The sequence below is a fragment of the Drosophila santomea genome, chromosome 3L (genome assembly GCF_016746245.2).
Source record: "Drosophila santomea strain STO CAGO 1482 chromosome 3L, Prin_Dsan_1.1, whole genome shotgun sequence".
Classification (NCBI taxonomy): domain Eukaryota; kingdom Metazoa; phylum Arthropoda; class Insecta; order Diptera; family Drosophilidae; genus Drosophila; species Drosophila santomea.
Window position 1 is genome coordinate 9,654,238 of NC_053018.2, and position 12,969 is coordinate 9,667,206.

Sequence of the window (12,969 nt, forward strand, 5' to 3'; positions counted from 1 at the left end):
CACGGTTTGCATTTTCTGTGAACCTGCTTATGAACTCATATCAGCTGGGATGCCACCTTGAAATCCCCGTGAGTACATTTCAATCTGCAGATAAGCAGTCGCTGAGCTGATAACTCTTGCCCACAGATGATGATGCTGATGGTGACGTGGATGCCATGTGGTTATCCGTTGACGCACTGACGAGCATAGCTGACACTTAAACGGCTACAGTGAATACCCGACAAAAAGAACCACAACTTTTCCTTTGAGCGTGCAAATTTATTCGACTTTTTCGAACCACGGCAGCGTTAAGCGAATAAACTGTTTTTGCTGTGGGCGCCGGAAATAAATTGTGGTACTTTTTCATTGGGGTTTTTGTTTCTATTTTTGCAAGTTTAGGGATTAAACTATTTTGTGGGCGGCTGTAAATGGATTTTGCATAAGCCAAAGTGTTGAATAAATAATAAATCATGGAGACTGCAGGAAATTATCATATATGTATGTATGGCGCACAATCGCTGGCCATTAAAGGTAAAGATTTGGGCGATGTATTAATTATGAATTTAGTTGTGTGTTCAAGGAGAGATTGTCGTGTTCAAATTCGCCATAAAAGAATCTTTTCTACATCCAAGCACTTGACATGCAAAGTCCGATAAAGTGAGCGAGCCCAAACAAGTAGTGATGTCATTATTGGTTCCGTTTATTTATCCATGAAATTGGTGTGCCCACCTTAGCGGAAAGCACTGAAACTCTTATCTAACAAGGCGCTTTGTTGGCTCACAATATTTATTTTTTGCAACGTTCCCGAGTATTAGGGTCAAGTTTGCCTTACACGTTTACCCATCTGGTTATTCGCATTTACTTTTTTTTATTTTTTGTTTATATTACCATCACCATTTTCGTTATATTTTCATTCTTATTTTTCGCTTTTCTAGGCGTTTTCCCCCACTGCGAGCTATCTTTTGTTGCTTTCGATTGAAATATCAGCGTCAATGCACGTTGCAAATTACGTGGCCCTTGAAGGTGACAGAAGTGAGAAAAGTGCATTTTATGATGACTAGGCGTTGCATTGCACTTAGAAAAAGGAGATCCCCTGTCATAGTGTTATTATGTTTTATATCAAATATATGTGACACAAACCCGCAGTTAAAGCGAGAATTTATGGCTAAAACAATGTTGCTAATCAGCTCACAAAAAAATGAATGAATTGCAAATTGAGTGCAAATCACGAGCAGATAACAAAACGTTCGGAAATGATTCATGAATGCAAGCAAATCTGTTGCAATTGGCACTGGGCCTGGGAAAATGTTCACGGAAATGCGAAAATCTAATTTGATTGTTTGCAAATTGAATTAGGTTGCTGCTAAATAACACGATAATTGACTTGTGATGAAGTCAACCGCTGATGATGTCACCGTAAAGAGTCGGGTTCCCTTGGGCCAAGTTAAGAGCTTTTCTATGATGCACCAAGTCTCGTTTGTTTAACATTTCCACCAACATTTTCCCACGACCGTGCATAAATTTAAGGCGCCTATCAAACCATTCAAGATAGTCAATTGGAAACAGTGCGAAATGAACACTTTTCCATAAACGGACACAGACATAATTGATTGATCAATAAACTTAAATTTATATGCAAATTGTTCCAATTACGAAGCGTTAAAAACACAAATCCGAAATCAAAGTAAGTTATGCAATAAAGACGCTCGAAAATGGTAAAAAAAAATATAAAAACAAAAACGAGAGGTAAACAGAAAAATATGCAAATTTTTAAATGCAACTTCGTTTCATTATGCTTGAATAATTGTGAGTGGAAGTTTGAATGCAATCCGAAATGAAGATGTGGCTGCCGAGCAGCGAAAGAGATTGTTTGAAACCTAATTAACAAGGCGTGACATAATAATCAAATCCGAGTAGACAGCAAAAAGATAGCCGAACCCCGTTGAGATATAGGAAATATGGACAATCTGATTGAGTTTTTATTGCCACCCGAGAAAAAAGAGAGAAAGCCAACGATTATTGATGTTAATGTGGTTCACACTGCTATTAAGTTAAATCGGGGAAAAACTCTTCAGAAAAGGGGGCAAAATGTAGGTAAGCAGGTGAGCAATTGGTTGCATGAAAATGGGTAAATGTAACTATCTTTTTGAGGATTCATCTAAGTTATATAAAGTAAGCTGAATTTAAAGTTTTTCTCGATAATCACCGCAGTAACCGAAGTAAGCTATAGGTACGTTGTTTTAATACCACCATTAGCTTCATCATCAGCTGCCTGCGTGGGCTTTTGATGTCCAATGTCGCATATCGACTTGAAAGTTTGCCAACTGTGCCAAAGTTCCGACGAGGGGATGGAATGGGAAATGCAATATGAAAGTTATGCTTGCAATGCACTTACTGGGGGCGCCGTTTGGGGATGGGGGGCCTTCGGAGGAAGTGGGTGGCCCAGGGACTTAGTGTGCCAAATAGTTTCGGAAGGGCAGTGAAAATATGCAGGCGGCAGGAAGTGCAAGTATGGAATTCAATTATGGCTAAGTGCCCGAGAGCCGAAAAGCTTTAAACGCAAAATAATAGTACTCTTTGGATTCAAGTTTATGGCACTTTTAGCAAGCAGAGTTGGGTAATCCAAATGCGGTTATAGCATTTGCTTTCAAGAACCATTATCACCGTCATGTTACACCTATTTGAGGCCTCACCACTCGTCGTCACTCAGCTTCAACTTTCATCAATTTGTAATCCCATTCCGTTTACTCGAACCTCATTCATTCAGCTGTCAAAGAAAAGTTCATTACCAACCAACCCTTGGAGCCCAGCCGCATTTCCCTTTTTCCCAATAAGGAGGCGGAGGTGGAGAAGGAGGCGGTGGAGCTGTCAAAAATTGTATCCCTCACACTGGGGGACAAAAGATGAGGCCACATAGAGCAAGCCAAGCTGAAAAGTATCTTTGCCAGCCGTATCTTTCGATGCCACATTGACAAAGACTCATTGTCGTCGACTGCTGGTGCACGAATCATGGATGAGTGCACCCAAAAACGCCAGCCAAAAATGACTGTCAACGAAATTCGCTGAGCCCTGTCACCTGACAGGCGATCCTGTCTTGCCCCGATGTCCTTTCTCGTCAATCCGAGTCCTCGATGGGCCCCAAGTGCTTATGGCACATTTATCTGTCCCCATATTTGTTTTGTTTGTTTACTTAATAGACGTTAGGGCTTGAGCTCTGCTTTGTATATTATTGACAGACAGAGTGTCTAAACAACAAAAGGTCGAAGGACAACACACGGAGAGAATAGTGTCCTTAAATGAATTTCAAAGTAATTAGTAACATATTGTGTCCAAATTGAGGTAGTTTATAAAGTAAATTGAAATTCTAAAGAAATATCTTAACATTGTGTAATTGCATACGCAAATGGGTTTATTTACTAATCTTTATGCTAACGGACTTTTTCCTGAGTGGAAGGACTACTAAGGGGATTCCACTGACGCAGCCTGACATTCGTTACATTCGTCGAGAGGTGGGCGGTGGGTGGTGGGTGGGTTGCAGTGGGCGGCACGGCGGGCTTTCGTCAGTCAATTGAGCTGACAGCTCACAGGAAGCGAGCGGGGGGAAAGGAAATACCAGCGGAAGGAAGACACACTCAGTGAGGCGACAGTTTTACGTAGTATTTTATACTGGGGGGTGGGGTGGTGGGTAAGTGAATCTCCATTTGCTGACGTTGAAAAGTCGCGCGTTTTGTAAATGCTATTTACGGATTTATCGATCGAATTAATACGTTTAAGTGCTGTTAGGGAAGCACGCTTTCCAAATTGGCTTTACATTTTAAAGCAATCGAATTAATCAATGAAAGTGTACTACTGCCTGCTGCTGTCGTCTTGCCAATCTGTATCTCTTCATTTTGTTTATCCTTAATATTACTCATACGCCACGTTGACGGCACACATAAATCACAGGCGCCTCAAACTTTCGTGTTGTACTGTGGATGGCAATTCCGCAATTAAGCGAAGCAGAAAAACTCACAAGAGTGAGATTTATTAAGCGTAAGCAAGAAAACCAAAACGCATAAATTTTTGTTTGTCATAAAACAGGAGGGTATAATCGCGGAAGAAGGCCATCAGCACCTTCTCCACCTCCTTCGCGTTGCCTTGGCAATGGAATAGCCAAGATAAAGTGGGTGGTTGGCAAGTTGGATGAGCTTGAAGGTTACTCTTGGAGGAGAAAGATAACCCCGCCAACTCGGAAAGTCAAGAAGTACATTTCGCTGGGGAAGCGCAAGTCGGGTGACCTTTAAGGCGCTGCATTTGTTGCCACAGAAACTTTCGGTTTTTGTCATGGCCAGAAATGAAAGTAAAAGGTCGCATATTGTTGGGGGGAAATTTTCAAGTGGAACCACATATGCTAACAACAATTATAATTTGCTGTAGTTTATCGGGGAAAAGTTCTCAAAAGTTTTCAAATGGAAATGCCACACTAGTAGCAAGTTATAGTCAATGCACTGGGTTTTTAAAGTGAAATGTCGAATATTGTCAAAGTGAGATGGAAATGAAAATCCAAATGATTCACAAGCGGAACCGCATTTTCTAATTTCAGCAACGCCCAAACAAAAAGTGAAAGAGCGACTTGAAAGAGTACTGTAATTAAATAAATGAAAATTAAATGTATTACGGTTAATTATTGACTTGGTTGCGGCTTCGAATAATTAAGCAGCGCAGTGCTGCGTTTCCGAAAACCAGATACATCTACCATTTACGTACAGATAGAAAGATACATCCCTGCCACTGCGGTAGTTAAATTTTATGGCATTTCGCTAATGGCTGCGCAAAACTGCATTTTGTGCTGCGTTTCAGCAAACGCGAAACAAAGATGAACAATTAACGCGTTCAGGGGCAGATAAATTTACAGTTGTAAAGTCCGCCAAAAAGCAAAAAACAATTCAAACAAATTCTTTTAGTTTTGTAACGCAACGAATAGATTCTAAAAGGCGCAGTAATGAGCGGCATTTTTTGGCAAATTTGATTTGCAATTGTGCATTGTGCAATGCAAACAATTGAAAACAGCCTTGGACAAGAAGTTTATGAATTCAATGAAAATTGAGAAGATAAAGGTTGGCGGAAATGACAAAAACTACAATGCAAAGCAGAAATATAAAAGCCAAAATGATGTGGGTTCTGTTGATAATGACAACATAAATAATCCAATTATAATGAACCAAACGCAAGAATGAAAATTATATTCAGTTTACCATTATGATGTATTGTACTTAGATTTAGATAAAAAAATTTATTTTCAACCAACTATCAGTTTCTAATTAGAAAAGACCAAAAACGAAAAATCGAGCCAAAGACTAAACTTTCCAAAATTAAACTGCATTCGGCCAAAATGCAGTTGAAAGTTGGGTTTTTCCATGGCAACAACATTTACAACAATCAAAATAGTAACAATAATAGTACTAACAATGGAGTACAAACAACAATAAAACAAAAACAACAACAAAGGGCGCGCTAACAAAACGCACGCCTCAATGCTCCAAAAACAACAACAACACAGCTCTCCAACAAGAACGAAACAACAACAAACAAGCAGCAGGTGACTCCACCTCCCTCTCTCCCCCTCTCTCACTCAACTCTCCACCTTTTCGCATCAACAGCTGCGTTCAAATTAATAGTTAGGTTCATACAAGAGATTTTGACCAAAGTTAATTTCTATTTAAAACTATTCATTTCATATTGTTTTCTTTGGGAAAAACCCGACAAAAACTATATAATATTAGACAGAATAACCCCCTAGGTAACTACTATTATTTTGACCGCAGCTGTATCTTCATTCTGAGAGTTCAGATGGAAAAAAACGCGATTCTTACGCTCGTCGAGCAGTGAATTAAATTAATACAAATTCGCGCAATAAAACGCGCATGAAGAATGTGTACGTTTACATTAAAGTAGCCTAAGCTAAAAATAAAGACAACTTTTGATAAGCCGCCGACTAAAAATAACAACAAGACAGAGCGAGCGAGATGGAGCGCACGACAGAGTGACAGAGTAGGTCAGAGGCTTAGTGCCCTCTTGCTCCCTCTTTGTCGGTCAAGTGTAGATCCGAAAAAACACATTACAAAAAACGAAAATAAACCGAACTTAGAGCTTTCAATTTTACCGTTTATGCGGCTTAAAGAGTGAGCGAGAGGCCTATGGAGATTTCAATCTGTCACATTCTAAGTTTTCTCCTGTTAGCTTTTCACACTCCAAAAAATGTGATTTACTTATGAAGGTTTCAAACTTTTTCACAACTATTATTTTCCGGAATTTACAGAAATTTATATTTATTTTAGCAGTGTTACAATTATCTCAGCATATATTTTATTTTATTTATTTGTAATTTAAACTTAATGTTTTTTTTGTAAGACTGTCTTCGCATTTACTTACAAGTCCTTTCAACTTCCTTTTTACAAGCTGCCAAATTCTGTTGAATTTCCGTGTATGAAATGTCCAGAATGTTATATTTATTTGGTTTTCATTAATAAACTTCAATTATATTATTCGCTACATGCAGTTTTGATCACAATTATTTTACGGTTTTAGTTTGAGTGAATTTTTTGTTGTTTTTTTTCTGTACTGCCGCAACTCTAAGCGGGTAAATCGAGCATGACAATAAACGAAACAATCGGCTCGGATTTGAAACGCATTGCTAAACTTGTTTACGGCAACAACAAAAACACACACTAGCACACGCGGCCGGAGCGGAAACTCTGATCAGAACAGCGGCAGAACTCTCCAATTGCAATTGCGGCATCCAATCGGAAGGCCGACGATCCAACAGCGAGCAGGGCAAACAAAAGACTAAAGCCAGCTTCAAGTTGGAAGTTGCCGCTGCGCCAAAAGTTGCTGCCGTCGGGCAACAACAACGGCAACAACAGCAACAATGGCCACAACGACAACGATCGACCGATCGTGTCTACCGATAGCAATTGTACGAGTACACCGAACATAAAAAGGGGTCAAAAGTACTTTGGTACTATGGTATCTAAATTACCCAACCAATCCCTAATGTATGCATTTATAGGTATATATGTAATTTATAAGTAACTAAGGTTTTAATAGCTCAAGATAACAATATTATTTACTTATTCATAAACGTTTGGAGAATTATTAGATTACTTTGACTAATAATAAAAAAATAAAAAAATTAAAAATAGAAAGTGGTAAAATTGTTGTTAAAGATAGCTCGAATATACACAAATTTGATAACATACACAAATTTATGCATTACACATATAAAAGTATATTTATTTCTCCCGGTGTATCCGTGAGTGGTACGGGGCGAGTGTGCTTGTGTGTTTGTGTGGGTGTTCGCAGTGCAAGAGTCGAAGCAAAGAACCAGCAACAACAGTTACGAGTACTGCTGAGAAGGAAAAGGGCGCTCGGCTTTGTCATTGCGAAAAGAGAGGGAGCGAGTGAGAGAGATGCTCTACGGTGATATATCAACAAGTCAATGCCAAATGCTTTTTTTGTTATTTTTATTGCTTTTTTAGTACCAGACTAATTAACCTATTAATAGGACATCAATACGGGATAGGGTCTTTAAAAGAAAGCCGCAGACCAGAAGTCTTTACTTTTAGGGCAGAAATGATTATATTTTAAGAAATATATACCCCTATACTTTCAAAAATAATAATTACAATTGCATCATTTGAAGTTTTATGAGTGTATATATCACATAATCACTTATGAAGTTGAATGTGATTTCACACATGAGTTGTTTTCATTCGGTTACTGGTTTTTGTGCTTATAGATGGAAAACGGCCAATGATTTATTTACTAACCAAATCTATATGAATTAAACTTTTTTCCATTTTCGTTGCATACTTTCAGACACTCTTTTTGCGATTACAAAACATCGGCGATTTTAAGCAATCGAACTCAGTTAAATGGGTTAAGAAAAGTAAGTGGCACATAGAACATAGAAACTATGATCTTAAAAATTACACGTAATTAAGAACTCGAAGAGTTTCTAATTCTCGATGGACCAGTCCAGTGCCGCCCAACTATCCGCACTGATTTCTTACTATTCCGCATAATGTGCAGTGATCACAGCACTCGTACCTTAATGACAGAATCTGGTGGCCAATGAACACCTATGTATGTGTGCTGCACAGGTAAGGAAAGTTGGCAATGCAGGTGCCGTTATAAGCAATGCAATGGTCAAGAATTGGCCATGAGCTCGTTCGTAATAATGATGAAAAGCGCGCAAAGCACGGAAATGCCATAGAAAATTGCTTAATGAACCGTTTCGCAGCGCGTCTGCTCCAAATGGCCATCATGGCCATAGAATCTCTTGTTCGTCACCCAACCAGTCCAATGGATCAGAGTGGACCGAGCCAATCCGAATCCAAAACCGAAACCGAACCAAACCAAGTCACAGAGCAAGTTCAGTGCCATTAGGCAAACTGGCGCTGAGTATACATATGTATTTCCACATATCCACAAACTATTCCCCGAACGTCCATAAAAGTGTTTAAATATGTATAAACACAGAAACACTTCACATATCTCCCGGCAAACACGAGAATATTTATTGCGTAGGAACCGAGAGATACTGAATGTAAGAAAACCCAAACTGCACACTGAATTTTCTGGATTCTACCTGCATGCACAGCTCGCTTTTATTTATCTCTGCACTTTTTGTGCATTATTTTATTTATTTTTTATATTTTGCGCAGGCGGCACTTCAAATTGCGATTCGGATGGGATCTGAAATCGAAAAGGGGGCGAGATTGGAGTCGTCTCGATGACTGGTGATGAGGGGCCAAGTTGAATGGGAGCAGAAGAAAAAGTTTAAGATGAGATTGCATTTGAAATTGGACGAGCCAGCGAACGAGTCAGGTAAATCAAACCAGATGCAAATAAATGGAGGCAAAGAAAAATATTCAAAACACTTCAATCAAAGTTGTTTGGATAATGAGGCATCTATTGGAAATGCGGTGCATAGAAAAATCACAAGAATCATTACGAAATGTGAAAAGTCTAAAGGCATTTTCTCCATATATTATATATGTATGTAGTATACGGTGATCTCTGTACTCAATTTCACTGCTAGAGGCGCTGCTCTTGGCCTTAGTTTTTATGTTCAATACGTCTAAGAAAACCATTGAAAATTCCTCAATTTGCCAAACTGAAAAGCTGACAGTACACGAAGTGCAACATGTTTATGTGGCAAATATTTTCCTTAAACGCACGTTTTATTTTTCAAGTCATAAACGCTTATACGGCCTGCAGTGCCAATGGTTTTTCAATAAACGTCTCTGTTTTTATACCGACCATAAAAAGTTAAATCGCAGTAAACCCTTAACTCACCCGAAAACAGAAAATAATAAATAAGAACGTCGGGGCGAAGGTCGAGGTACTCAAAACTGGTCGTGACTCACCTGTAAAGAGAAGGAAAAACGGAGAATGTAAGTTATACTATTTCGGAAAATTAATCACAAATCATTGCATGTTAATAGGCGACGGCAAAAAAAAAGTTACACATTTCAACAGATAAATTGGAGTGTTGCGAAAATGATGAAGTCACGTCGCGAGTCTTGTGGCACGTGCCTCAAAAAGTAGCAAAATAGCGACAAAGCATAATTAACTAATTAATTTGCCAGACAGCCGGCAGCTCAAAACAGAAAACTTGAAACCGAGCGGTGGGAAAAATGGGGGAGCTAGTTTTTTATGGGTGGGCGTCTGCTTTTTGAGCGAAAAGCAAAACTTGAGTGAGTGTTTCGATCCGGTTCCCTTGTAACTCTTTCATTTGCCATTTGCCATTCCTTCGTTTGTTTTTGTTTTTTTTTTTAGTTTTTATTTGCAAACATTTCAATTGCTATTTGTCAGCGTTTTAGCTCTTTGTTTGCTCCCTATGGTTTATGCCTGTTTGCTCGCTGCTTTTTGCTGGCTTTTTATGACTTATTTCGTTTTGGACTTTTAATTAAAGTCCGCTTTTATGGCCCTTGCCCAGTGGCCAAAAAGTCATGTGACATCGTCGGACAATGTCCATAAAAATCTGGGTAAGGATGCGAGGACTTGGATTACTGGCGCCTGGTGAATGATCACCCGGTTTATGCTAAACGGAAGGCTATATCATATTTCTCTTGGACTCGGATCAAAACAGATTGGCCAGTCATCCGTCTCGGCAGAAGTCTTTAAAACGCTGTTATTATATCGTCAGAAAAAACAGGAATGAGGTTAATCCAATTAGGCTTTGTATGGCTCAAAATGATTGAGTAACGATTTATGAACAAAAAGAGGTCAACTCTTAAAAAACGATTTACGAAGTAAGCTTGTTCTTAATTAATTACTTATTTACTCTCAAAAAGGTAATTCGTTATCGCTTCAGACCCATCCGAACTCAAACAGAGTGCCCGAAAGTTAGATCTTCATTTAAAGTTAATTACCCTCCACTGAAATCTCGAGAAGTACTACCCCAGCTATATATAAACACATCCATCCTTCTAAAATTAATAACTCTTGAAAAAAATGCAAATTAGAAACGCAAACGGCCCGACTTGGTAGTGTAGTTTGTTTGGCAAGGGAAAAACTTTCTAAATGGCCTGCCCAAAAATGTTGAATTATGTAGATTTCATACCCTTTTCGGGGGACTAAAATCGCAATCATACGCACACAGGACCCACTTCAAATGAAGGACACTTTTTGTGAGCTTACCTGCACAAGCCAGGAATTTGGCTCTCCTCCCTTTTGACCTTTAATGCCCACTAATTGGCCACGCGTTCAATATTACCCACATTCAAAATTCCTGCGTCAATGTGCGTGTAGAAGTGAGACTGGTCAAAATTGAGTGCGTGGGGCGTGTCAGGTGTATTGAATTCGAATCGAACAACAACGTCGAACGGAAAACAAATTCTAATTATATTCATAAAATCATAGTTTTTGGTTTTTCTTAAATGTTTTTAAAACAATAGCAGTCGCAGCAAAGCTACGCTGATTAAACTTTATTTTTGAAAATTCTCTATTAAATCCGATTTTTTACAAAAATTATTTTTAGATTTTTTGATAAAAAATAATTTGTTTTTTTTCGATAGCAGTAAAAATAGTTGTCCAAATATAGAATTCCATACCTCATTGAATTCGTAACAAAATTCCCTATCGATCCATGTACATACATTAAAATGCTAATTTTTTGCCATTTTTTGCAAATTTTGATGATGGTACCCCTTATCGAAAATGTAAAAATTTGTCAAATTATTTTTTTTCGAATATCAAAAAAGTTGGGATAGACATAGTTAGCTATGTTTATTAGCAGCACAAAACAGTCTTTATTTTAACTGTGCGGCCATTTTTTATCAAATTATGGCAAAAACGCCAATTAAAAATTACCGACTTTTTACAAAAATTTTTTTTTTCGATTTTTTGATTAAAAATAATTAGTTTTTTTCGATAGCAGTAAAAATAGTTGTCCAAATGTAGAATGCCATACCTCATTGAATTCGTAACAAAATTCCCTATCGATCCATGTACATACATTAAAATGCTAATTTTTTGCCATTTTTTGCAAATTTTGATGATGGTACCCCTTATCGAAAATGTAAAAATTTGTCAAATTATTTTTTTTCGAATATCAAAAAAGTTGGGATAGACATAGTTAGCTATGTTTATTAGCAGCACAAAACAGTCTTTATTTTAACTGTGCGGCAATTTTTTGTCAAATTATGGCAAAAACGCCGATTGAAAATTACCGATTTTTTACAAAAATTTTTTTTTTTCGATTTTTTGATAAAAAATAATCCGTTTTTTTTTTATAGCTGTAAAAATAGTTGTCCAAATGTAGAATGCCATACCTCGTTGAATTCGTAACAAAATTCCCTATCGATCCATGTACATACATTAAAATGCTAATTTTTGGCCATTTTTTGCAAATTTTGATGATGGTACCCCTTATTGAAAATGCGAAAATTTTTCAATTTTTTTTTTCGAAAATCAATAAAGGTGGGATAGACATAGTTAGCTATATTTATAAGCAGCACAAAACAGTCTTTATTTTAGCTGTGCGGCCATTTTTGGCCCAGTTATGTCGAAAACACCGATTGAAAAGTATCTGATTTTTTACAAATAAATGTTTTCTTCGATTTTTGGATAAAAAATAATTCTTTTTTTTTCGATAGCAGTAAAAATAGTTGTCCAAATGTGGAATGCCATACCTCGTTGAATTCGTAACCAAATTTCCTATCCACATGAGCTCAAAAAAGAAAATGAAATTTTTCGCAAATTTTTATTTAAAATTTCATTATTTTAGGCCCAATTTTAGGTCCAATTCTATACGAGTGAAAATCTGTGTATTTTTCTATCTCACCCACTTTAGCTGAACTTAATGGTGCCGCGCGAATGCTGAAACCGGCGAAACAATCAGTTGGCAAATTACTGGCAGAGCCAAATGAATGTTGAAATACTTTTTGGCTTTAACTGTTACTTCGTGCATACGTGCACAAATAACCGTTATAATGCGGCTTTATAGCCCCATCTGCCAGCCGATGATGAAACATAATTATGTTGAATCACTCACGTATCTGAAGGATACAAAGAGCAGCGAAACGGTAAAATGTATCTGTAGGTGGCAAATGACAGACGAAGCCCATTTTCAGGCGAAAGAGAGAAGCTCCCAAATGAAAGTGAACGGAAACAGCAGCAATTATACCCACAAATCCCTAAGACGAACCAATCAGCTTCTCTGCAATTGTCAATTTGCTTCATATCCTTGAATTTCACCTGAAATTGTGTGAAGAACATTTCTCTTGCATTTTACTTTATGCACAGAAAAGATAACATGGCAGGAAATGTTCACGTTTATTTCAAGCCATTTTTAAATGTTTTAGGTGCTTAATATTCAAGTATGGGAATACAATAAATAGAACCCAAGAACCTAACAATATGCTGATGGAGGCCTTAAATTTCTTGCTGTTGAGCTACATTAAACCCATATTATGGCTATAGCCAACCGAGCAGCCAGACCAA

The 12,969-nt window shown here is 37.8% G+C and overlaps 1 protein-coding gene across 12 annotated transcripts in view; it reads right to left on the bottom strand.

Annotated features, from left to right (window-relative positions):
* The window catches only part of LOC120447831 (supervillin), a 114,278-nt gene that overhangs the window by 67,357 nt on the left and 33,952 nt on the right, over positions 1-12,969 (bottom strand). The window contains exon 1 of one of the 12 annotated variants that reach the window (XM_039629430.1): positions 9,319-9,338. The exons of the other annotated variants lie outside the window; for them this stretch is intronic. The gene's annotated coding sequence lies outside the window, so the exon portion shown is untranslated. Of the gene's footprint in view, positions 1-9,318; positions 9,339-12,969 lie in introns of those variants that run through there. 12 annotated transcript variants of the gene reach the window in all.